At 32.8% G+C, this 27,956-nt stretch overlaps 1 long non-coding RNA gene across 3 annotated transcripts; it reads right to left on the reverse strand.

The window, feature by feature from the left end:
• Positions 1-9,110: 9,110 nt before the first annotated feature.
• Positions 9,111-26,528, reverse strand: LOC127706107 (uncharacterized). Of its 3 annotated transcripts, XR_007984220.1 has the most exons (6): positions 25,993-26,528; positions 22,998-23,261; positions 22,324-22,518; positions 18,874-18,981; positions 17,451-18,240; positions 9,111-9,365 (listed from the first exon to the last, which is right to left on the reverse strand). It is a non-coding gene; the product is annotated as an uncharacterized LOC127706107 (long non-coding RNA). The 3 variants fall into 3 exon arrangements; XR_007984219.1 differs by lacking the exon at positions 9,111-9,365 and having other exon boundaries at positions 17,364-18,240; XR_007984221.1 differs by lacking the exons at positions 9,111-9,365; positions 25,993-26,528 and adding an exon at positions 25,745-25,986 and having other exon boundaries at positions 17,364-18,240.
• Positions 26,529-27,956: the final 1,428 nt, after the last annotated feature.

The raw sequence follows: 27,956 nt of genomic DNA on the forward strand, positions 1-27,956 counted from the left end.
TAAATCAATCAACTATCTTCCAGTAATCTCAGATCTGCGTGTAATGACCACATTAATTCAAATTCCTAAGCAGGTAGGGATTTTACAGTAGAGGATATAAGAAAATATGAATTTCTTGAATATTGTTACGATAGTATGAACAGAACAGAACTTCTGCATTAGGCATCGACTGTGTGTGTGTTTGTGTGGCTGGGGTGAAGGTTTAAGAATCAAAAGATCAATGGTTGATGTCTACCCCAAATCATAGTATTATTATATAGTAATCTCAGTGTTTACGTGCCTATTTTTTTAATGAAGGAATAGATATGAAAATACCAAACAAGGTGTACTACTTAATTAAAGGGCTACGCTGATCTACACTGACCTAAACTGGGCAATGCATATTGTAAATATTTTAATATTTTTTTCAAATTTCCGATTGTACTGCGTTAATTCACCAGTCAGATGTTATTGTAAAATTATTCATAATTCTTCGAACTTTTCTTCATGAATATTATCATGATAAAAACCAGTAAATTTGATATTTTTGTACACAAAATTATGCAACTAAAATGCTGAAAACCGTTTTCCGTTTCCCCTACAAGGGCTCCGCCCTGGACCTGCTGGGGGCCTTAAGCGGCCACCAGACCCCCTGCCGATGTGTGCCTACAGTTGACTTAATACTTAGCTACTCCCCTGTAAATGACCGACCTCTATTAGAAGCACATAGACTCAATAGCGGATATATCTTTGAATAATCTTAGTAGTTTTTTTCCCGCATAATTTTCCTGTCTATTAGTAATTTAGTATAAGTTTAGTAGTTGCATTCAATCATTAATGTTGGCGCCATTATTTGTAACGCAGTGTGCACAGCCGTATGCTATCCATGTCCGTAAACACTGGTAAACTGAAAAAAATCCTAGATTATTTATTTATTTCATAGCAGATATGGAGTTATATTGTCACAGTGGTGTTAGTCCATAAGACCAGTGGGGGATCTAGAAATGTCAATAAGGGGAAAAAGGGTGGGGCACCGACTTAACAAGAAGAGGCCCACTACAGTCATGCTGCCCCCAAAATCTGTAGACAGTAACCCAACATCACAAACGACAATTTAAGCAGCATACATGACGTATTAGGATTTCAACTTAAAACCTTCACAAATATACAGTTGGCTGTACAATGTAACAATATGTAGGGCTCTGAATTCTACTAATTTAAGTAATCGATAATTTCTCCTTGAAATTTGATATCCTCATATTTGTATGACATGTATCAGTGGCAGATCCAGAAAAGATGGGGGGGGGGGTTGTGGGTTTCAGGGGTTCCAGGGGTTGAAAGTTTTTTTTTGGAGGATAAATGCATTTAAATGGGTACATATGGTTGATATATTATAGTGTTATGGTTATCAAAACAGTGTTTTAGGAAGGGTTGTACAAGTAATTTACTAGTTATATATGTAGAGTCAACTGTTGAATCTATTTACATGATTCAAGAAACTATTTAAAGGGAGATTGCCAATATATCAGGACTCTCCCTAAGGCTAATCCACAAGTCCTTACTTCATGTATATTTGTCTTGACTCATCATTTTCAAACTGGTGAACTTTTTAAAAGATACATCAACAGTGGCGGATCCAGAACTTTTCATAAGGGGGCCCGCTAACTGACCTAAAGGGGAGGGGAGGCTGCTCCAGTCATGCTTCAGTGATTCCCTATATAATCCACCCCCCTGGATCCGCCTATGATCAAAATGTTGAATCAACTGAGCACAAATATGAATATTCTAAATAGCAAACATTTAAAAATAACATAAATTTGATGTCATTTCCTTTGCTTTATTTTGTCATGGAGACTAAAATATTAAATTACATTGCAATATTTTTTTAAACTGAAATGCAGGAAAAATCAGATATTGATTTGGGGATGTACCAGGGCAGGTGGGTATAAAAAAATATATACCATGATGCATGTCAATGGAATGTTTTAGTGATCCATTTTTTTGTATTCTCCTTGTAGTGGGTACATGTAGTTATTTTTCCTATTGGACATGTTTGAAGTTTACCATGAATTTTTTAAAGTTTTTAAGCCAACTGCAAAATAAAAATATTTAAGACTGACACAAAACCCATAAAATGATAATGAATAAGAAACTTGACAGAGAAGATGCAGAGAATTAAGAACAAAAGTGTTATAAAAAGATGCTGAGCAGGCATTTCAAAAGACTGGAAAGCAAAATTTCTCAGATTGAAAGAAAGTGTTTATCACTGTAAATGCTGATAAAATTGATGAGAAGCTGCAACCATATCTTGTTACTGTGAAGAGCTACAATGTTTATATATAAGCAGCACATAATCAGTAACAAGAAAGGCTGTTAACTTGTAAATTTTAAGACTGCAGTAATTTTAGAAGTTAAAATGTTATCAATTTTCTAAAGAAAATAGAAACTATAAGAGAGAAAACTACACTTCCATTAGACCAGTACATCAAGCTCTGACAAAGAAATTAACATTTTCTCACATTTTCACTCCCTCTCAATATAATTCATCCTTAAAATTCTAATTTTTTCTCTCCCTATAGAACATACATCTTTACATACCACTCACTTTATTTACCCTCAACCTCTCAATTTGTCTTAATTCTCCCTTTCTTCATTGCTGTCAAATCCATACCAACCTCAGCCACCTTTATTAGCATACTCTTTGTGTTTGGTACCCTATGTAAAATTTGTTAGTGAATAAAACGATTTTTAATTAAGAAGCACCAGGCATGGAAGAATAAATCTTTTAATGTATTAAAGATCAAAACATTTTGAGATGAAATATGGAAATAATTTTTGTATCGAGCCAATTTTGAATTGTAGTTTTTTTTTTCAATATGAAATGGTTATCATAATATATCATTTCTTGAAATCTAAGGTAACAGCCAAAGTTATAATAAGCCAAAATGTGTCATGTAATTTTTGAAAAAAGAAATAATCATTGGATAACCATTATGCAGCCAAAATTTGTATTTAACTGAAGCTAGGGTGTTGATAATTTTTGAAATCAATTAAACAAATTTCAATAGTAATAAAATGCTCCGCTGGGGCGCAGCTTGATACGACCGCAGAGGTCGAACCCTGAACAGTTGGGGCAAGTATGGACACAACATTCAAACTTGATACAGCACTGAATTTGGATTGTAATTAAATATTTGACACATCATAGGTTTCTGACACAGAATGAAAGAACTTAAAAAAATTTAATTTACCTATTCAAACCATATCATTATTATTTGCTTTTATATATAATTCAGAAATCAGAAATAACCAATTTAAAATGGAAAATTTTAAAGAAAAAAAAGGAAAAAAAAATCCCCGCCCCAAATTTTTTGAACCCCCTTATGATTCATCACCCCCAAACTCAATCCCAGCCTTCCCTTTGTGGTATGGTACCTTGCAGTACAATTTCATAGAGATTCATACACTTGAACACAAGTTATTGTCTGGAAACTAGAAAAATGCTTGTTTTTTGGCCCCAAATTCCTAAACGTTTAGGGCAATTACCCCCAAACTCAAACCCAGCTTTCCCTTTGTGATATGGAACCTTGCAGTACAATTTCATAAAGATCCATACACTTACACACAAGTTATTGTCCTGAAACTAGAAAAAATGCTTGTTTTTTTGCCCTTTTATGGCCCCTAATTCCTAAAATTTTGAGGCAATTACCCCCTAAATCAATCCCAGCCTACCCTTTGTGGTATGGTACCTTGCAGTACAATTTCAGAGAGATCCATACACTTGAACACAAGTTATTGTCTGGAAACTAGAAAAATGATTATTTTTGGCCCTTTATTCCTAAACTTTTTGGGCAATTACCCCCAAACTCAATTCCAGCTTTCCCCTTTGTGATATGGAACCTTGTAGTACAATTTCATAAAGATCCATACACTTACACACAAGTTATTGTCATGAAACTAGAAAAATGCATGTTTTTTGCCCCTTTTCGGCCCCTAATTCCTAAAATTTTGCGGCAATTACCCAAAAAATCAATCCCAGCATTCCCTTTGTGATATGGAACCTTGTGATACAATGTCAGAGAGATCCATAGACTTACACACAAGTTATTGTCATGAAACTAGAAAAATGCTTGTTTTTTGGCCCTTTTTGACCCCTAATTCCTAAAATTTGGAGGCAATTACCCCCAAAAACAATCCCAGCATTCCCTTTGTGATATGGAACCTTGTGGTACAATGTCAGAGAGATACATACACTTACATACAAGTTATGTCAGGAAGTTACAAAAATGCTTATTTTTGGCCCCTTATTCCTTAACTGTTGGTACCATAACCCCCACCTTCCTTTTGTGGTATTGAACCTTATGGTAAAATTTCATTGAGATCCATTCACTTAAACTAAAGTTAGAGTGCGAAAACTAATGTGTCTTCGGACGACGACGACGACGACGCCGACGCCGACGTCAAACCAATATACGACCACAAATTTTTTTTGCGGTCGTATAAAAACAATAAAACATCCCCAGTTAAAATTTGATAAAAACAGTAAAACATCCCCCTTTAAATTTTGATAAAAATAGTAAAACATCCCCAGTTAAAATTTGGTAAAAACAGTAAAAACATTCCCCATAAAAATTTGGTAAAAACCGTTAAAACATTCCCCATTAAAATTTGGTAAAAACAGTAAAACACCCCCCTTTAAAATTTGATAAAAACAGTAAAACATCCCCAGTTAAAATTTGATAAAAACAGTAAAAACATTCCCTATTAAAATTTGGTAAAAACAGTAAAAACGTGCCCCAATAAAATTTGGTAAAACCAGTAAAACATTCCCAATTTGGTAAAAACAGTAAAACACCCCCTTTAAAATTTGATAACAACAGTAAAACATCCCCCCTTTAAATTTGGTAAAAACAGTAAAAACGTTCCCCATTAAAATTTGGTAAAAACGGTAAAAACGTGCTCCTTTGAAATTTGGTAAAAACAGTAAAAACATTCCGCATTAAAATTTGGTAAAAACAGTAAAACACCCCCCTTTAAAATTTGATAAAAACAGTAAAAAACATCCCCTTTAAAATTTGATAAAAACAGTAAAACATTCCCAGTTTAAATGTGGTAAAACCAGTAAAAGCATCCCCCTTTACAATTTGATAAAAACAGTAAAACATCCCCATTAAAATTTGGTAAAAACAGTAAAAACATCCCCCTTAAATTTTGATAAAAATAGTAAAACATCTTCACATGCTGACTGAGCCACTTCGCTCTCAGTCTGTACCAAAAATAGCGGATTCTTTCTTAAATTTGATAAAAACAGTAAAAACATCCCTCTTTAAAATTTGATAAAAACAATAAAACATCCCCAGTTAAAATTTGATAAAAACAGTAAAAACATTCCCCATTAAAATTTGATAAAAATAGTAAAACATCTTCACATGCTGACTGAGCCACTTCGCTCTCAGTCTGTACCAAAAATAGCGGATTCTTTCTTAAATTTTGATAAAAATAGTCAAACATCCCCATTAAAATTTGGTAAAAACAGTAAAAACATCCCTCTTTAAAATTTGAAAAAAACAATAAAACACCCCCTGTTAAAATTTGATAAAAACAGTAAAATCGTCCCCCTTTAAAATTTGATAAAAACAATAAAACATCCCCAGTTAAAATTTGATAAAAACAGTAAAAACATCCCTCTTTAAAATTTGATAAAAACAATAAAACATCCCCAGTTAAAATTTGATAAAAACAGTAAAAACATCCCTCTTTAAAATTTGATAAAAACAATAAAACATCCCCAGTTAAAATTTGATAAAAACAGTAAAAACATTCCCCATTAAAATTTGGTAAAAACAGTAGAAACTTTCCCCATTAAAATTTGGTAAAAACAGTAAAAAGTTCCCCCCAGTTAAAATTTGATAAAAAAAGTAAAAACATTCCCATAAAAATTTGGTAAAAACAGTACAATCATTCTTCATTAAAATTTGGTAAAAACAGTAAAAACATCCCTCTTTAAAATTTGATAAAATCAATAAAACATCCCCAGTTAAAATTTGATAAAAACAGTAAAAACATTCCCCATTTAAATTTGATAAAAAAAGTAAAAACATTCCCATAAAAATTTGGTAAAAACAGTAAAATCATTCTTCATAAAAATTTGTTAAAAACAGTAAAAACATCCCCATAAAAATTTGATAAAAACAGTAAAACATCCCTCTTTAAAATTTGATAAAAACAATAAAACACCCCCAGTTAAAATTTGATAAAAACAGTAAAATCGTTCCCCTTTAAAATTTGATAAAAACAATAAAACATCCCCAGTTAAAATTTGATAAAAACAGTAAAAACATCCCTCTTTAAAATTTGATAAAAACAATAAAACATCCCCAGTTAAAATTTGATAAAAACAGTAAAAACATTCCCCATTAAAATTTGATAAAAATAGTAAAACATCTTCACATGCTGACTGAGCCACTTCGCTCTCAGTCTGTACCAAAAATAGCGGATTCTTTCTTAAATTTTGATAAAAATAGTCAAACATCCCCATTAAAATTTGGTAAAAACAGTAAAAACATCCCTCTTTAAAATTTGATAAAAACAATAAAACACCCCCAGTTAAAATTTGATAAAAACAGTAAAATCGTCCCCCTTTAAAATTGATAAAAACAATAAAACATCCCCAGTTAAAATTTGATAAAAACAGTAAAAACATCCCTCTTTAAAATTTGATAAAAACAATAAAACATCCCCAGTTTAAATTTGATAAAAACAGTAAAAACATCCCTCTTTAAAATTTGATAAAAACAGTAAAAACATTCCCCATTAAAATTTGGTAAAAACAGTAGAAACTTTCCCCATTAAAATTTGGTAAAAACAGTAAAAAGTTCCCCCCAGTTAAAATTTGATAAAAAAAAGTAAAAACATTCCCATAAAAATTTGGTAAAAACAGTACAATCATTCTTCATTAAAATTTGGTAAAAACAGTAAAAACATCCCTCTTTAAAATTTGATAAAATCAATAAAACATCCCCAGTTAAAATTTGATAAAAACAGTAAAAACATTCCCCATTTAAATTTGATAAAAAAAGTAAAAACATTCCCATAAAAATTTGGAAAAAACAGTAAAATCATTCTTCATAAAAATTTGGTAAAAACAGTAAAAACATTCCCCTTTGAAATTTGATAAAAACAGTAAAACATCCCTCTTTAAAATTTGATAAAAACAATAAAACACCCCCAGTTAAAATTTGATAAAAACAGTAAAATCGTCCCCCCTTTAAAATTTGATAAAAACAATAATACATCCCCAGATAAAATTTGATAAAAACAGTAAAAACATCCCTCTTTAAAATTTGATAAAAACAATAAAACATCCCCAGTCAAAATTTGATAAAAACAGTAAAAACATTCCCCATTAAAATTTGGTAAAAACAGTAGAAACTTTCCCCATTAAAATTTGGTAAAAACAGTAAAAAGTCCCCCCCCCCCCCCTAAAATTTGATAAAAAAAAAGTAAAAACATTCCCATAAAAATTTGGTAAAAACAGTACAATCATTCTTCATTAAAATTTGGTAAAAACAGTAAAAACATCCCTCTTTAAAATTTGATAAAATCAATAAAACATCCCCAGTTAAAATTTGATAAAAACAGTAAAAACATTCCTCATTAAAATTTGATAAAAAAAAGTAAAAACATTCCCATAAAAATTTGGTAAAAACAGTAAAAACATCCCCCTTTAAAATTTGATAAAAACAGTAAAACATCCCCCTTTAAAATTTGATAAAAATGGTAAAATATCCCGTTAAAATTTGAGAAAAACAAATAAAATTCCCCTGGCCTTTTAAAAGCATGTTACAGAGCTTCACATGCTGACTGAGCCACTTCGCTCTCAGTCTGTACCAAAAATAGCGGATTCTTGGTACTGGGGATAAAATATCCCTGTACTGGGGATAAAATATCCCCAAAAGGTTTTTGACCGAGCCTCTTCACTCTCAGTCTGTACCAAAAATAGCGGATTCTTGGTACTGTGGATAAAATATCCCCAAAAGGTTTTTGACCGAGCCTCTTCACTCTCAGCCAGACTGAGCCTCTTCACTCTCAGTTTGTACCAGTTAATTTGGATACTTGGTACGTATGGAAGGGAACGTTACTATACCTAGAGCAGAGGTATAGCATCTGTGAACCCTAAACACAGAGTACGGCTTAACTTCCCATACGTGTATACAAGTATCCAATGAGTACTGATAAGTAACATTATCATGTTTTCTATGTCAGTCACTGAACAAAATAAAATGTAGATACATGTTTTTGTGAACCTACTGCAATAATAACATAAGACCTTGGTTCTAAGTATCCAGTTGTAAGAAGTGGAATATTTTTTTGTATAAAAGTTCTATAAAAGATTGATCAAGTAGTCTAGGTTTGATTTTCATGAGGGATTGAAGATGAACACAGTGTGCCAGTATAAACTCAACAATAGAGAAAAACCACGTCAAAAAAACTGTCTAACAATAAATGATTGTAATTAATAGTACCTAAGTGTATTTGAATGTTACTGTGAATTCATTATTATTCATTGGATACCAATTTTCGAGGATACAGGTGGACCACGAAATTAAATGGTCACCAAATAACAAAATTTTATAGGCTTGTATACAGTTTTGGCAAAACAACAAAATTAAATATCCAGGAACATGCAAGTTTTCCTTAATCCATGAAAATTAATACCCACAAAAATAAATGAATCAACAGTATATGGTATAAATCTTTCTTTTGTATTGAAATCCATGTTTCACTATCTTTGATCTTTGGACTTAAGGGATAGCTGTCTCATTGGCTGCCTCATCTCCTTATTTATAAAGCTGAGAGTTAATTGTAGTTTTCTATGTTGATAACCCATCGAGTTACACTTTCAGGATTACGAATAATTTTGCAAAAGGTATATTGTGTGGAATTTCTTGAGGGACGTCTATATAGAATTTGGTATAAAAGAATAAATTCTGTAAAAGTATTAAAAAAAGAAAGAAATTTTTCTATCTTTTCTGTTGTTTTTAAAAAATTGAAGGTAGAAAACATAATTTTTATAATTCATTTAATGAGCAAACACTCTTCATTTCATACACAGAACTGTCCTCAAATGCATGCAAGTTATTGTCACATCCAATTCTTTGCCTTTTGAGTTCAACTTCACATGAAAAATGCCACATTTAAGTCATATAAATGATAGTAAAGTAACATCCACATTATAAGTCTTTTAAAAATACCAACTGAAGATTGGTTATTGTTTTATGACTGTTAAAGCTTCTCTTCTAATACAATTAACTTTAGGATGAAGTCTTGACCGCTGTGATTCCTCTTCAAACAGAGTTGCTTTGTTCTGAACATCTCTCAACATACTGAAAAGAAAGAAAAAACAACATTTATAATCATAAAGTGTGCTATTTGTTTGATTAAACATTCATATGAAAGATTAGAATGACAAATTTCAAATTTGGTAAAGTAACTTGACCTATAATTGTTAACTTCTATGTCTTTTTGTCTGTGATGGCAAGTTTTCTCTTTGGCAGTTATACCATATCTTCTTATTTTCATATGAAACTTTAAATGTAAAAGGGGAATAAAGGAGGGGGGGGGGGGGGGTAGGGATGGTCATAGGATAAACAATGTATATACATAGTACTTAAAGACAAAATGAAAAATATTTTATAATAAAATGCTCCGCTGGGGCGCAGCTTGATACGACCGCTAAGGTCGAACCCTGAACAGTTGGGGCAAGTATGGACACAACATTCAAGCTTGATACAGCACTGAATTTGGATTGTAATTAAATATTTGACACAGCAAAGGTTTCTGACACAGAATGAATGTGGTCTTAAGAACTTAATTTTTTTTAATTTACCTATTCAAACCATATCATTATTATTTGCTTTTATATATAAATCAGAAATAACCAATTTAAAATGGAAAATTTTAAAGAAAAAAAAGGAAAAAAAAATCCCCCCCCCAAATTTTTTGAACCCCCTTATGATTCATCACCCCCAAACTCAATCCCAGCCTTCCCTTTGTGGTATGGTACCTTACAGTACAATTTCAGAGAGATCCATACACTTGAACACAAGTTATTGTCTGGAAACTAGAAAAATGCTTGTTTTTGGCCCCTTTTTGGCCCCAAATTCCTAAACGTTTAGGGCAATTACCCCCAAACTCAAACCCGGCTTTCCCTTTGTGATATGGAACCTTGTAGTACAATTTCATAAAGATCCATACACTTACACACAAGTTATTGTCCTGAAACTAGAAAAATGCTTGTTTTTTTGCCCCTTTATGGCCCCTAATTCCTAAAATTTTGAGGCAATTACCCCCAAAATCAATCCCAGCCTTCCCTTTGTGGTATGGTACCTTGAAGTACAATTTCAGAGAGATCCATACACTTGAACACAAGTTATTGTCTAGAAACTAGAAAAATGCTTATTTTTGGCCCCTTTTTGGCCCCTAATTCCTAAAATTTGGAGGCAATTACCCCCAAAATCAATCCCAGCATTCCCTTTGTGATATGGAACCTTGTGGTACAATGTCAGAGAGATCCATACACTAACACACAAGTTATGTCTGGAAGTTACAATAAAATGCTCCGCAGGGTGCAGCTTGATACGACTGCAGAGGTCGAACCCTGAACAGTTGCGGCAAGTATGGACACAACATTCAAGCTTGATACAGCTCTGAAGTTGGATTGTGATTAAATATTTGACACAGCATAGGTTTCTGACACAGAATGAATGTGCTCTAAAACTATGAAATTTTAAATTGGACATTCACCTATTATGGTCCAATATCCAAAATCTAAATACATGGTTAGATTCAGCATATCAAAGAACCCCAAGAATTCAATTTTTGATGAAATCAAACAAAGTTTAATTTTGGACCCTTTTGACCTCAATGTGGACAAAGTTGATAACGGGGCCCAAAAATCAAAAATCTAAATACATGGTTAGATTCAGCATATCAAAGAACCCCATATATTCAATTTTTGTTGAAATCAAACAAAGTTTAATTTTGGACCCCAATTTGGACCAACTTGAAAACTGGGCCCATAATCAAAAATCTAAATACATGTTTAGATTCAGCATAACAAAGAACCCTAAGAATTCAATTTTTGTTAAAATCAAACTAAGTTTAATTTTGGACCCTTTGGAACTTAATGTAGACCAATTTGAAAACGGAAACAAAAATTAAGAATCTAAATACACGGTTAGATTCGGCATATCAAAGAACCCCAATAATTCAATTTTTGATGAAATCAAACAAAGTTTAATTTTGGACCCTTTGGACCTCAATGTGGACCAATTTAAAAACGGGGCCCAAAATCCAAAAACTTAATACACGGTTAGATTCAGCATATTAAAGAACCTCAAGAATTCAAGAATAAAACCCCATTGAAATTGGTCAAGAAATATGCAATTTATACGAAGTATCTTCTTTTGCACAATACTGTGCAATTGAATATTTCTTGCTATTGCGCAATACTGTGCTATTGGATATTTCTTGCTATTGCGCAATACTGTGCAATTGAAGATTTCTTGCTATTGCGCAATACTGTGCAATTGAAGATTTCTTGCTATTGCGCAATACTGTGCAATTGAAGATTTCTTGCTATTGTGAAATACTGTGCAATGAAAAATTTCTTGCTATTGCACAATACTTATTATGTAATAATTTTCACATCCTGTTTGGTGTGTATCTCCTACCATATCATTATTATTTGCTTTTAAATATAAATCAGAAATAACCAACTTAAAATGGAAAATTTTAAAAGAAAAAATAAAGGAAAAAACGAAAAAAAAGGGAAAAAAAAAATCCCTTCCCCCCAAATTTTTTGAACCCCCTTATGATTCATCACCCCCAAAATCAATCCCAGCCTTCCCTTTGTGGTATGGTACCTTGCAGTACAATTTCAGAGAGATCCATACACTTGAACACAAGTTATTGTCTGGAAACTAGAAAAATGTGTTTTTTGACCCCAAATTGCAAAACGTTTCAGGCAATTACCCCCAAACTCAAAACCCAGCTTTCCCTTTGTGATATCGAACCTTGTAGTACAATTTCAGAAAGATCCATACACTTACACACAAGTTATTGTCCTGAAACTACAAAAATGCTTGTTTTTTGTCCCTTTTTTGTCCCCTAATTCCTAAAATTTTGAGGCAATTACCCCCAAAATCAATTCCAGCCTTTCCTTTGTGATATGGAACCTTGTAGTACAATGTCAGAGAGATCCATTCACTTACACACAAGTTATTGTCTGGAAGTTACAAAAATGCTTATTTTTGGCCCCTTTTTGGCCCCTAATTCCTTAACTGTTGGTACCATAACCTCCAAAATCAATCCCAACCTTCCTTTTGTGGTATTGAACCTTATGGTAAAATTTCATAGAGATCCATTCATCTAAACTAAAGTTAGAGTGCGAAAACCAATGTGTCTTCGGACGACGACGACGACGCCAACGTCATACCAATATACGACCACAAATTTTTTTTTCGGTCGTATAAAAACAAGAGTATATATCCACTGAGATGTCTCGCCTCTTTTAATTATCATTGAATAGATGTTGAAAGTCTGTAATATGATGGTTTTATATCAAGTATCACATAAACTTATCAATGCTTTATGAAAACAAAGTCATGGTATAATGAAACATGCCAGACAGACAACTTACAATCATTCCAATCACAAAATAGTGGTCCTATCACCAAAAGCACCTGATTAACATTTCAGTATTTAGCCTTAAAATCTTGACATTGACCAATGAACCATAAAAATGAGGTCAAGGTCATATGAACCCTGCAAGACAGACAGAAAACTCACAATCATGATACACCAAATATAATTGACCTATAGCTAATAGTATTGAAGAAACAGACCTAGCCACAAAAACTCAACATTGTCCAATGAACTCTGAAATTTCTTGTATTCTGAGGGTACATGTGAACCACTATAATTCAAATCTTCAACCAAATACAATTTTTCATCAGCTTGTATGCAGAATTTTCAAAAGCCACAAACTCAAATATCCAAGTTAAATGAATCTACAGTTAAGTCTGAGATACAGATTAGACCATTTAACTTTAACTTTGATCATTGAACAGTGAAATGAGGTCAAAGTCAGGTGAATCTTAAATGATAGACATGTAGAAGATGCAAGGATCCCATATACCTAATTCAATTATCTTATTGCTCATAAAAAGTGAGTATTTCACATGACAATTTTTTTTTTCTCAAGCAGTCCTCATATGTAATGGACAAGATTGGCACCTGTTAAAATCACCTGCTTTTGTTTGCACATGACATAAGTCAGAAACCTGTTGTTCAGTGGTTGTTGTTTGTTGATATAATTCATAAGTGTTCATTTCTTGTTCACGTCGTTGTTGTCATCTCCATCAGCGTCATTGTCGTCCCAATTCGAATCAAAAGGAAGGTTTTTTGGGGGTGAATGTCTCAACCGTTTAGGAACTAGGAGCCAAAAAGGGGCCCAACAAGCATTTTTCTAGTTTCAGGACAACTAGTGTATAAGTATTTTGATTGCTCTAAAATTGTACCACAAGTAGTATGTTGGATTTCAGTATTGCGCATTAGCAAAAAATCTTTAATTGCATAGAATTGTGCATTGCACAAAAGCACAGTATTGTGCATTGCACAAAAGCACAGTATTGCGCATTAGCAAGAAATCTTCATTTAATTGTACGGTATTGCGCAATAGCAGGAAATCTACAATTGTGCAATATTGCACTATAGCACAGTATTGCGCAATGGCAAGAGATCTTCAATTGCAAGGTAATACGCAAAAGCAAATATTTTCTTCAATTGCACAATAGCAAGAAATTTTCAATTGCACAGTATTGCACAATAGCAATAAATCAATAATTGCATAGTATTGCGCAAAAGCAAGAAATCTTCATTTGCACAGTATTGTGCAATAGCAAGAAATCTTCAATTGCACAGTATTGTGCAATAGCACAGTATTGTGCAATAGCACAGTATTGTGCAACAACAAATTATTGTGCAATAGCACAGTATTGCACAATAGCAAGATATCTTCAATTGCACAGTATTGCCCAATAGCAAGAAATCTTCAATTGCATGTAGTATTGTGTAATAGCAAGAAATCTTCAATTGCACAGTATTGTGCAACATCAAGAAATCTTCAATTGCACAGTATTGCGCAATAGCAAGAAACTTTCAATTGCACATTATTGCGCAATAGCAAGAAATTTTCAATTGCACAATAGCAAGAAATCAATAATTGCACAGTATTGTGCAGTATTGCGCAACAGCAAGAAATCTTCATTTGCACAGTATTGTGCAATAGCAAGAGAGAAACTGGAATGGGTCAAATTTGGCCTTCAATGTTGTGAGAGTTATGTCATAGATGGTGTGAGGTTAACTTGGGTCATTTGCATAGCTAGGTCAGTACACAATGTAGTTCCATTCATTGACAATGTCAGGGGCGTAGCTAGGTATTAAGTCAACTGTGGGCACACATCGGCAGGGGGTCTTGGGGCCGCTTAAGGCCCCCAGAAGGTCCAGGGCGGAGCCCTTGTAGGGGAAAGGGAAAACGGTTTTCAGCATTTTATTTGCATAATTTTGAGTACAAAAATATCAAATTTACTGGTTTTTATCATGATAATATTCATGAAGAAAAGTTCGAAGAATTATGAATAATTTTACAATAACATCTGACTGGTGAATTAACGCAGTACAATCGGAAATTTTAAAAATTTTACAATATGCATTGCCCAGTGTAGATCTGCGTAGCCCTTTAATTAAGTAGTACACCTTGTTTGGTATTTTCATATCTATTCCTTTCTGATTGAGGATAGTTGATACATACGTTAATTGAAAGAACATTTTGACGATCCTTCATTAAAACTAGAGGCTCTAAAGAGCCTGTGTCGCTCACCTTGGTCTATGTGCATATTAAACAAAGGACACAGATGGATTCATGACAAAATGGTGTTTTGGTGATGGTGAAGTGTTTGTACATGTGAACCTCCCGACGGGAGTGCAAATCCTGAAAACGGATTTCAGCATTTTATTTGCACAATTTTGAGTACAAAAATATCAAATTTACTGGTTTTTATCATGATAATATTCATGAAGAAAAGTTCGAAGAATTATGAATAATTTTACAATAACATCTGACTGGTGAATTAACGCAGTACAATCGGAAATTTTAAAAATTTTACAATATGCATTGCCCAGTGTAGATCAGCGTAGCCCTTTAATTAAGTAGTACACCTTGTTTGGTATTTTCATATCTATTCCTTTCTGATTGAGGATAGTTGATACATACGTTAATTGAAGGAACATTTTGACGATCCTTCATTAAAACTAGAGGCTCTAAAGAGCCTGTGTCGCTCACCTTGGTCTATGTGCATATTAAACAAAGGACACAGATGGATTCATGACAAAATTGTGTTTTGGTGATGGTGAAGTGTTTGTAGATCTTACTTTACTGAACATTCTTGCTGCTTACAATTATCTCTATCTATAATGAACTTGGCCCAGTAGTTACAGTGGGAAATATTTTGTAAAAATTTACAAAATTTATGAAAATTGTAAAAAATTGACTATAAAGGGCAATAACTCCTTAAGGGGTCAATTGACAATTTTGGTCATGTTGACTTATTTGTAGATCTTACTTTGCTGTACATTATTGCTGTTTACAGTTTATCTCTATCTATAATAATATTCAAGATAATAACCAAAAGCTGCAAAGTTTTCTTAAAATTACCAATTCAGGGGCAGCAACCCAACAACGTGTTGCTTGATTGGTCTGAAAATTTCAGGGCAGATAGATCTTGACCTAATGAACAATTTTATGGTCTTTGTCAGATTTGCTCTAAATGCTTTGGTTTCAGAGATATGAGCCAAAAACTGCATTTTACCCTATGTACTATTTTTTAGCCATGTCGGCCATCTTGGTTCGCAGGCGGGTTCATCAGACACATTTTTTAAACTAAATACCCTAATGATGATTGTGGACAAGTTTGGTTAAATTTGTCTTAGTAGTTTCAGAGGAGAAGATTTTTGTAAAAGATTACAAAAATTTAAGAAAAATGGTTAAAAAATTGACTATAAAGGGCAATAACTCCTTAAGGGGTCAACTGACCATTTTGGTCATGTTGACTTATTTGTAGATCTTACTTTGCTGAACATTATTGCTGGTTACAGTTTATCTCTATCTATAATAATATTCAAGATAATAACCAAAAACGGCAAAATTTCCTTAAAATTACCAATTCAGGGGCAGCAATCCAACAACGAGTTGTCTGATTCATCTGAAAATTTCAGGGCAGATAGATCTTGACCTGATAAACAATTTTACCCCATTTCAGATTTGCTCTAAATGTTTTGGTTTCAGAGATATAATCCAAAATCTACATTTTTCCCCTATGTTCTATTTTTAGCCATGGTGGCCATCTTGGTTGGTTGGCCGGGTCACCGGACACATTTTTTTTAATAGATACCCCAATGATGATTGTGGCCAAGTTTGGTTAAATTTGGGCTAGTAGTTTCAGAGGAGAAGATTCTTGTAAAAGTTAACGGACGACGACGGACGACGGACGCCAAGTGATGAGAAAAGCTCACTTGGCCCTTATGGCCAGGTGAGCTAAAAACCCACCCACGGCAAATATTTAGAAACATATTTAGTATATATCACTGTACAGCTATTTTTATAGTATTTTTATAAAATTTTTCATGTAACAAAATCATTTTCTTAACTCAAAGCCACAATTTAAGAGTGCAATTCTTTTCAAAATGAATGAATTTATACTTCAACTACTGTTTCTTTTTAATTCAAAGCAAAATCATACTGAAAACGATAATCAAAGTACTAAAAGCTCTCATGGAAAGCTCTATTTTACAAATGAACTAAAAGACGGTTTGATTCTGAATCCATATTCTCCAATTTAAAACTACTAATTGCATGTTTTGTCTTTAACCTGTTTCCTTGAGTATATCTGGCACCTGCTTTTATATACATGTACTTTAATAATTATAATGAAATGCACAGAAATGTGCTGGATCCGCATATTTATGCATATTTATGCAAATGTAATGTTGTTGAAAATCTTACATGCTACTCGTGAACATTCATTTGTGTGTAATTATGCCAGTTATTCAGTATTTTGGTCTTGTAGTACCTAATATGGAGGCTGTAAAATTAGAAAAACACAAATCCCAACATTAGTCAAAAGGTCAGGTTTGAAAAGTTGATGACAGAATAATTTGTTGTAAATTTTTAACAAAAAAAACCCATCATAATTGTTTTTTTTAGTGTAAAATACACAAAATTTTAGCTTTCTTTGTTTGTTTTTAAACCAGTAGATCCTGAATCCTTTACATTTCTTTTTAATTGCCCAAAATGACATTCGAATCAATATCATGATTATATAATTTATAGTTCAAAAAAGCATTGATACCAGCTGACTTGGCAAAGACTGATTTACTTTCAGTTTACAGCAAAAGTAGCCATATCATTGTCCTTGTACTATTCGATGAATTGTCACTTCCATTCTGGCTTACAATTCTCATTGCATATTCACAAAAACAAGAACACATCTAATATCTACCATGAATAGCATAATTCTTATTTTGGGTAGGTTCTCACTATCGTCACTAATTCACTTTCATTTTCAGAAACTAACTGTTTGGTGGATGAGGTCTCTGATTTTTCTTACAGAAAGTATACATTTATTCTTTAAGTTTGTTCAGTTGTTATTCGGTTTCCTTTTTATCAAAGTATCCAACTTAGGAAACTATTGCAGCTCATGTAATTTGCGATGTAGCCTTTCCAACTCCATTTTTTGAATATCTGCTGAGTCCATTTTATTCAGTATCTTATGTAATTGCTAAGTACATTATATCAACCATATCCACACATGAATATTTGCACTTTGAAGCTTTCAAATTCAGTCTTGTCCTATTAAACATGTACATCTTACATGTACTTTAATTTCTACCCACTTGATACATTTTGTACATGTTTTTCAAGGATAAAATAGTTTCTCCACAACTTCTATCATGATTTATGCAGATCAGGACATGAGCAGAAAAAAATTAACATGAGCATCATGCTAAACAGTAAGTAGCTTTGACTGCTGAATTTTCATTCATAGGTGGCTTGTTTTCTTTTATATTGTATATATGGGTTATACTGCTCAAGCAATGAATAGCTTCTGAAGTATGTGGTCACTGAAAAGCCTGGACGACCTGAAACATAAAAAAAAATACATTGTTAGATATACAAATATAACCCTTTTGAACAGAAACTAAATTATGACAGAAAGAAACAACATCATATATATATATAATTAAAACAATTTTAATACAATCGGACATACTGTTGGGTTGCTGTCCCATTGACATATAATCCACATCTCCATTTACTCATGTACATGAGGTGTGAAAAAAAAACTGATGTAACTATAAATGTACTTGTATGTATTAACATGATAACTTAAAATAGATTTCCAAATCCTAACCTTAAAAAAACATGTATTCCTTTTAAAAGTTTTCCTGTTAACAATTTCTATTTCGCCTGCATGGTTAACTTTATAATACATATAGTACAAAAGGTGGCAATAAATTAAGTATCACTGTAGTAGATAATTTCAGGCAGTAACAAATCAACAAATATCCAAGTCCAACCAGATCTAGTGATAAAATTCCAGGTTTTATTCCCATACTAGCTGTACTTATAATCTTATTTTCCTGATTTTCCTGACATCCATTCTTTTGTTCCAGTCAAAATCATTACAAGGTTAACCACCAAAAATATCCTGTCATGTTTCAATCTGCATAAATTTTTTGTATGAAGATTGAAAATGAACAAACAATAAATACCTGAGAAGTCTACAGCACAGACCCCTCTTTGATGTTGACCTTTCAGTACTGACGATGTTTCATTGATTCTGTATCCCAGATATGTATAGTTCATCAGTCTCTTCCAACCTGTATGTACATAAATTAGATTGAAATATATTTAAAAAAAGATTCTACTACTACCACAAAGGTACATTTGAACAATTATTCCATAATTTCTGGCTTTGTACTTGTTTTGGCTTTCAAACTTTTTTCATCTGAGCGTCACTGGTTGGTCTTGTGTGGACGAGACGCACGTCTGGCGTATTGAATTTTAAACCTAGTACCTTTTGTTAGCTATTATTCGTGTGTTTCTTTGTCCTATATGTTCTCCCATTTATTTGTTTTGTGGTCCTGTCATGTGATGTTGTCGTTTTGGTGTTGTGTTTGACGTTGCCATAAAAGCGAGAGGTTTGGCATGCCACAAAACCAGGTTCAACCCACCATTTTTTTCTTAAAATGTCCTGTACCAAGTCAGGAAAATGGCCATTGTTATATTATAGTTTGTTTCTGTGTGTGTTACATTTTAATGTTGTGTTTTTGTTGTGTCGTTGTTCTCCTCTTATATTTGATGCGTTTCCCTCAGTTTTAGTTTGTAACCCGGATTTGTTTTTATCTCTATTGATTTATGAGTTTCGAACAGCAGTATACTACTGTTAAAATTGAGAATGGAAATGGGGAATCTGTCAAAGAGACAACAACCCGACCATAGAGCAGACAACAGCCGAAGGCCACCAATGGGTCTTCAATGCAGCGAGAAACTCCCGCACCCGGAGGCGTCCTTCAGCTGGCCCCTAAACAAATATGTATACTAGTTGCCTTTATTTAGATATATTTTATAATATTTAGATATTTAAGGTTTGCCATAAATCAATGGATAATGTTTGATGTCACATGATATTTTTCTCTCTAAGGGATATAAGCCAATAACAATCCATTCTGTAAAATATTTTACAGAATGGACTGTTAGAGGCTTGTATCTTACATTGTTTTACACGTTGAAACCTGAAAATTATAAAAACTTTCATAGTCCCCTGGTTCATGAAGGAAGTTCTAATTCGCACTTTGTACACAGGATAAGGTTTCGGTTGTTCATGACCCTTGTATTGCGGCATGATCTATCAAATTTTAGAAGCATTACTTTATTGCTTTTTTCATTTTAGTTGCAGTTGAAAATGATGTTAGGAAGAGCATCACCAGAGGTCAATTTTGATAACCTAAAGACAGACGAGGATAAATCTTTTGGAAAAAGAAATTCATAAAGCAATAAAAACAAGACTTACAACGAGCATAATCAACTTATTGAATTAGTGCTAAAAGAGACAACCCAAAAACATGAGAAAAATGGCTGTGATATAAGTATTGGTAGTGTTAATAAACTGTTATCACAGAGATATGTCTCGCTTTTTTGTAATTTCGATCATGCAAATGTTGAAATTAAAATAGCAACACTTTATTTAACATGTATGTTTTGCAAATACTCAAAGTCAATGAACCATGACTAAAGGTACATGGCTAAACAATCTCCATGGAAATGAGATGTACCAAAGCTAATACAACTGCATACTAAATACCATTGACTTATCATAAGTAGTTTCCTTTAAACATACCTATAAACACAAGCTCATACATTTAAATAAAGCAAAATTTCAAACGCAAGTTAATACATTTAAATAAAGCAAAATTTCAAAGTCAATAAACCATAACTGAGGGGGCGGGGGTCAAATAATTTTCCTGGTAATGAGATGTGCCAATGCTAATACAACTGAATACTAAATATCATTGACCTATCGCTAGTGGTTCTCCATAAACCGATCTAATCACAAACTAATACATGAAAACTAAGCAAAAAATTCAAAGTCAATAGACCATGACTGAGGGGGCGGGGCCAAATAATCTCCATGGAAATGAGATATGCCAATGCTTATACAACTGCATACCAATAATCATTAACTTACCACTAGTGGTTCCCCATAAAATGACCTAATCACAAACTAATACATGAAAACTAAGCAAAGTTTCAAAGTCAATAGACCATGACTGAGGGGATGAGGCCAAATAATCTCCATGGTAAATAGATGTGCCAATACTTATACAACTGCATACCAAATATTTTTGACTTACCACCAGTGGTTCACCATAAACTAGACATAATCACAAACTAATACATTGTTGAGGCCGCCGTCGCCGCTGACGCCAGAAACAGCATACCTATGTCTCGCTTTTTGACTCCATCAAGCGAGACAAAAATCAATTTGAAAGTGATTTTTTCCTCAAGAAACCATTTTGATGAGTGACAAAATTATTGTGTTGGAAGGTGACTTTAATAAAATGTTTTTTTAATTGTCATTTGATCTTTGGTTTTATTAATTAATAGTTTTTTTTTATTTCAGTGATTGAACTATCATTTACCTGTAAGAATCAGTAATGCTACCTTTAGCTGTCCAATATTTTTAAGAAAGAGGAGGTCTATTCTTAAAAATATTGGACAGCTAAAGGTAACATAATGGTTTCTTACAGGTTAATGATAGTCCAATCACTGAAATAAAGAACGGGTAAAACAATAGAATGACATCACAACAATGTTTTAATTATCCATAACATTTTAGAATATGAGACAGGAGAATGAAATGCCAGACATGTGACCTCTAGTCTGACTTTCTGATTGGCTTAAGTCATCTCTATAAAAAAACATCCTTTTCAAACGATAATTTCAAGATAACAGATAAACAACGTTTCAATAGTAATTTCCTAAGATAAAAAAAATATAGAAAAATGCACCTAGCTTATTAAAGAGGCATTTATTAGCAGCATGTTTATGATAAAATCGCCAATATATTGCATCCTTTTTTGTTGATAGTTTACTATAAAGTAACAATCAGTAAACTTCAGCTTCATAACACGGCAATTAATGAGCTACCATATTTGTTAGATCATAACAGACAGAGAGAAAAAAAATTGACAATTTAAAAACGATATCTTTGCGTAAAAAATGATAAAATTGTGCACAGAAGACTAAGTTTATGATATAAACATGCATTGGTTCAAGAATTGGATAAACATTATTTTTTAGTAGTCACTCGTTTCATATGACTTTAAACTTGAGAATGTAATAACTTCAATGTTTAGTGAACCGTGGAATAGGCCTATATACCATAGTAATTTCACGCCATGTGGCCTTATTTTCATGTTGATAAGACCACAACGTCAATGTAAACAACCTAAAAATCTATTTGGACTGACAGACGAACAGACCATCATACAACATAATATCCATTACAATCATAAGTCGGGTTTAAAAATAACATGTAATTGGAATTAGCTGAAATGATTTTTTTTCAATTTATTGTTGGCTTTGCTTGTGAAAAGTTAAAAAACTTAATTTTGGTATACATTCTTAGTAGACAATGTGTTCAAAGGGAAATAACTCACCATAACCATAAAACATCTATTTTCTATACATGTCCCAGTACAACTAATGATTCCTGACAAGATAATAAAGGCTCCTGTTCCTAGTAGCAAGTATGTTGCCAAAGGGAAAGTACTGTTCCCTAGCAGATTGATATAGGTATGCTTCTGGAACTTGATATATAACCCTATTGCTAGGAAAGCTAACCGGGCTGTCAGCTGGAAAAGAAATATAGAATATATCATGCATAAAAATACTATTGAATTTTAAAGAACATTTAATTAATTGACAGAACATGATAAAGAAAAGTTAGGAAACGGAATATTTTTGTAATTTGAAGTTAGCAATGTTAGCTGAAAAATTAGAAATAATTTTATATTAGGATCTTTTATCCTGTTAGCATGGTTATAAAATCTTACTAGCAACAGAATACAGTAAACAATGAACGAAGAATTTCATTTAATTTGAACAAAGAACAAAGGGAGATTATTCAATTAACATGTATCTATATCATCTATTATGTCTTATTTATATACATTTACAAATTCTATACTTTATATAGTTAGTTCTGAACATGCATATATAATATTTGCCAATGGATGATTCTAAGCAACCAATAATCAATAAATCATTTAAATTGTAATATCTTTTTAAGTTGCCTTTTCTATAACTATAAACATATATATAATACACTTACCCAAAAGAAAAAGTTGAACACATAAAGGACGACTTTTAGGAAGTTTTTACCACACAGGTCCCTTTTTCTCCTATTACTTCCTCTAGCATTATCATTCATTTTGGCATTGATTGTAAAATCCCAAAACTAATAGAATGTTAACTTCTGTTTAACCACTGTCTGCACACTGCACACTGCACACTAACAATCTTTTGTTACTGATATCATATGCAGCTTTTTTTCAAATTCAATGAGGCTATTTGTATTGATTCAGTTACCATCCATCTAGCTATTGTGAAAGAGAAAGAAAATATTACTATCATAACAAAAAATGTCCACAGATATATACTGCACTTAAAGTTAACTTTAGTTACTTTCCTGAAAAAACCAATTAGATAATTTCACATAATCTTTACTTTATGACTTTATAAAGTTTTTCTATCACATGAAAAAGTAATTATAATTTAATGCATATAATAAACGTAATTAACTGCAGACCAGTTGTCTGGCTATGCTTCATCTCACAATATATTGTGTATACATATACACCTGGTGATACCCACCCAGATACATTATTCACATATACGACCATGCAATACCCTCATGGATAACCAGGGTCAGTAAAAAAAAAAAACATGTCATTCACAATATAAAAACCATACAATAATTTCTGTATTAACAGTATTTGAAATGTTATACAACAGTTTAACCAGGTATTTAAAATCTTAACCCTGTGGTTTTTAGATACAATCCAAATGGACTTTGATGCTTTGATGTTGATATTTAAATGTCTTCTTACTTTTTGTGTCATTAAGTTGCTGTCTCATTGATATATTATACACTTTATCTCCATTATTCAACTTTTTATCATGGTAAGCACAGGTATTTAGGCCATGTTAAATTACTGAAAGAACTTATATGTATGGGCTTTGCTCATTGTTAAAGGTTGTGAGGTGACCCGTAGCTGTTAATTTTTTGTGTCATTTGGTCTCTTGTGGCTCGTTGTCTCATTGGCATTCGTACCACATCTTCTTTTTCATATTATGCAAGATAATGCCTGGTTTCCCCTTTGATTTGTTCAAATCTTCAAATATTAATGTAAACATAAAGCAACCAGATGCTCCGCAGGGTGCAGCTTTATACGACTGCAGATGTCGAACCCTGAACAGTTGGGACAAGTATGGACACAACATTCAAGCTTGATACAGCTCTGAATTTGGATTGTGATTAATAGTTGACACAGCATAGGTTTCTGGTAGTCTAATGAACTTAAAAAATTTATTTGCTTTTGAGTAATACACTATGCTGTTGAATATTATCCCCTCAAAAAAAAATATTTAAAGAAATCTGAAATGAGAAAAATTGTACCCCCTACCCCCCCTCCCCCCCCCCCCCCTTTTTTTTCATCTTCTCTTTTCCTTTATTCCAATAATAATCTCAATTCAAATTTCTTATGGAGTTTTTAACAATAACTACTCATTTAATAAATACATCATAAAATATAAAAGTATAAAATGACATTATAAGTCATGGTTAAAATTAATATAAATGAATAGTATTACTTCTAAAAAAAAAATTACAGCTTATCATCTCAAGACAATCATCATTTCTTAATACATAATTTTCAAACAGTGTAAGGGAGGTAATCAAACATATATATAACAGTATTCTTTAAATTTGAATTGGATTACCTCCCTAACACAGCTTTTAAATTGTCTAAATTGTCCTTTAACCAGAAAAACACTTGTTTTCCCTCTTTTTTGGCCCCTAATTGCTAAATGATTTAAGCCATAACCCCCAATAACTAGCCCTTTGTAGTATGGAAACTTGTGGTATAATTTCAGAGAGATTTATACACTTAAACACAAGTTATTGACTGTAAACTACAACAAGTTATTGTCTGGAAACTAGAAAAATGCTTGTTTTTGGCCCTTTTATGGCCCCTAATTCTTGCATGAATGGGACAATTACGCCCAAACTCAATCTAAGTCTTCTTTTTGTGATATGGAACTTTGTGGTACAATATAAGAGAGATCTATACACTTACACACAAGTTATTGTCCAGAAACTACAAAAATGCTAGTTTTTGGCCCCTTTTGGGCCCTTAATTCTAACTGTTGACACCATAGACCGCAAAATGAATCCAAACCTTTTACTTGTGGTATTAAACATTATGGTACAATTTCAGAGCAATTGAAATACTTATACACAAGTTATTATCCTGAAAGTAGAAAAATGCTTGTTTTGGGGCCTTTTTGGGCCTCTAATTACTAAACCGGTGGGACCATCAACCCCAAAATCAATCCCAACCTTTCTTTTGTGGTATTGAACCTTCTTATTAAATTTCAAAGAGATCCATTCATGTAAACTAAAGTTATTGTCCGGAAACCAAATGTGTCATCGGACAATGCAGACGACAACATCATACCATTATACAATCCAAAAAAAATGTTTGCGGTTAAATATATGTATCATGTGTGCCTAAAGACTACATCAGGTGCCATTTAACCAGGTGCCGATTTGACCGGATACTGATTTGACTAGAACTCTGACCAATGAGCTGTTGAATACCATAAATGGGCTGTCGACATTTGATCGAGCTTCCATCGTAAATATTGGTCACAGTGTAATTAACCAGATTGTTTTGGGGCCAGATTGATTTGGGGCCAGAACAACCTGATACCCTAGTACTGATACCCTAGTACTTTACCAGTATATAATAGAACATTAGTAAGTTAATCTGTTTATATCTAGTTTTAACCATTTACCCCCCAGGAGATATATCCTGTCATTCCTGTTGTCTAGTGTTTATTGTACTTCTTCTTCTATATTTTGTGGTTATTCTGCAGTTGAAATTTCCATAACACAGATATACTGTGCGGGTGTGTCAACCAGTACACGCAAAGTTAAAAATAAACAAAATTGTGTATTTACAGGAACAAAATCAAATAAAATTATGTGAGTTTGCAACAACTGTACAGGGTTAAAATCAGGTATCAATACAACATGTAGTTACGCCAGGAACTGCCACACACAGACCCGGAAGGCGTCTGTTGTGGGGGCTTGGATGGCACTTTCAGGTAATTGGTGCCAGTCAAAAATTTGTTCTGGGGATGAAACTGTGTTTATGGGCATCCGTTGAAGTGCTGACTCTGGAAAACCTGTCTCTGTGGTATTGTCTGGTTGTTACAGTTGGTCTCCTGATGTAATCTGGGACAATGACTGATGCTTCTCCATGCAGGATCTTATATAGGAGTATAAGCCTGGCTCCTTGTCTGCGTGTTGCTAGTGTTGACCAGCCAAGTGTCTGTAGGATGTTGGTTACAGAACCTGGTTCCCGAGAATAGGTTGTTGTAGATCTAGTCGGTTGAATTATGTAATGACAAAGCATACAATATTTGAATACTTAAATTGTAAATAAAATTTAACTTCTGTTTATCTATCTTGATAGTAATTTGTGTTGTCATCTATCTAAAACACGCGAATAAAGTAAAATCACACAACAATATTGCACTTTGGATGAGTTTGGTAGAAAAGTCACGACAACAACCTAACTTCCGGTTGGTTTTGTTTAATAAACAGAAGTACTCCAGTTGCTCCGTTCGATAGCCAATGGTCAGAGATATTTTGAATGAAGAAGGTTTTATTTTGGGAAACTAAGATAATAACAGTTTTATTTAACATTCAAATACCAAACCTGTTTTCGTAAATTAGAACATTCTTAAAACTTATATCTGTTATGATTATTTAAAAGAAAATCTATATGTAATATGAATTGTAACTGAACCTTGTGAAAACACTGTTTATTCTAAACTAAAGATAATGTTATTTATAGCGGGGAAATCGTGTCATTCTATAATGGGCATAAAATATGACTTGTACTCAGAGGCGTATTAAGTGGGGGACAGGGGTCCCGGTCCCTTTGTAGGAAAATTCGTTTGACTATAACTAAGTTATTTAGGGATCAATGAAGCATGACTGGAGTGGGACCCCTCTTGGCCACTACCACCCCCTTTATCAAAATTTCTGGATCTGCACTGGTACTGCATACATACTTTTATACTTTTATATCGGTACTTTATATTTTTCTCCTTTGCTTTGTTTTTACTTTTATATTCCGGCTCTGCGCTCAATTTAACTGTGCTTTTTTCAGTGTTGCTATCATGAGCACTGTGACATCTTGTTTCACTTAATAATGCTTTCATATTGATATGCATTTTATTTTATTTGCATGTCTTAAATTGTTTACATGAATTGTATACGCCTTTTATTTGTTCGTTGGTAAAAAGCTGTACAGAGCTTACATTATTATAGGTTTATAATGTACCAAATTTTATTTTTCTCAACCTTGTTATGTTTTATAGTCTCACTTATGGGTACTTATTGGTCATCCCTAATGACCGACTTGTTTTGTATTTCTGTGAAGCAGAATTCCAACAAAACATTTCAAAGATAATAAATTGCTTCGCCGAGCGCAGCTAGATACGACCGCGGAGGTCCTACCATGAACAGTTGGGGCAAAAATGGACACAATATTCGCGCTTGGGTCTGAATATGGATTGTAATTAAATATTTGACACATAATAGGATTCTGACAGAGAATAAATGTAGTCAAGGAACTTAGAATTGGTTATATGTTTCAATTTATATTAATTTTTTTGGCTTATATGCAATACACTATGCTGTTGAGAATTGACCTCCCTACCCAAAAAAATACACCCCTTAAGCTTTGCTTTTGTGCAATACACTATGCTGTTGCGTATTGACCCCTCATTTTTTTTTGCCCTTGTGCAATACACTATTATGCTGTTGTTTATTGACACCTCCCCTTTTTTTTTGGCAAAAATAAATTATATTTAAAGAAAATGTCTTTTTAATTTCTGAAATTTCTTAAATCTAAAATTTAAAATTCCAAATAGAATTTGCAACCATAATTACCCATTTAAATACATCCTAAAATTCTTTTTTAAAACAGTTAGT

This window comes from Mytilus californianus, unplaced genomic scaffold (assembly GCF_021869535.1).
Source record: "Mytilus californianus isolate M0D057914Y unplaced genomic scaffold, xbMytCali1.0.p SCAF_6, whole genome shotgun sequence".
NCBI classification, from domain to species: Eukaryota; Metazoa; Mollusca; class Bivalvia; order Mytilida; family Mytilidae; genus Mytilus; species Mytilus californianus.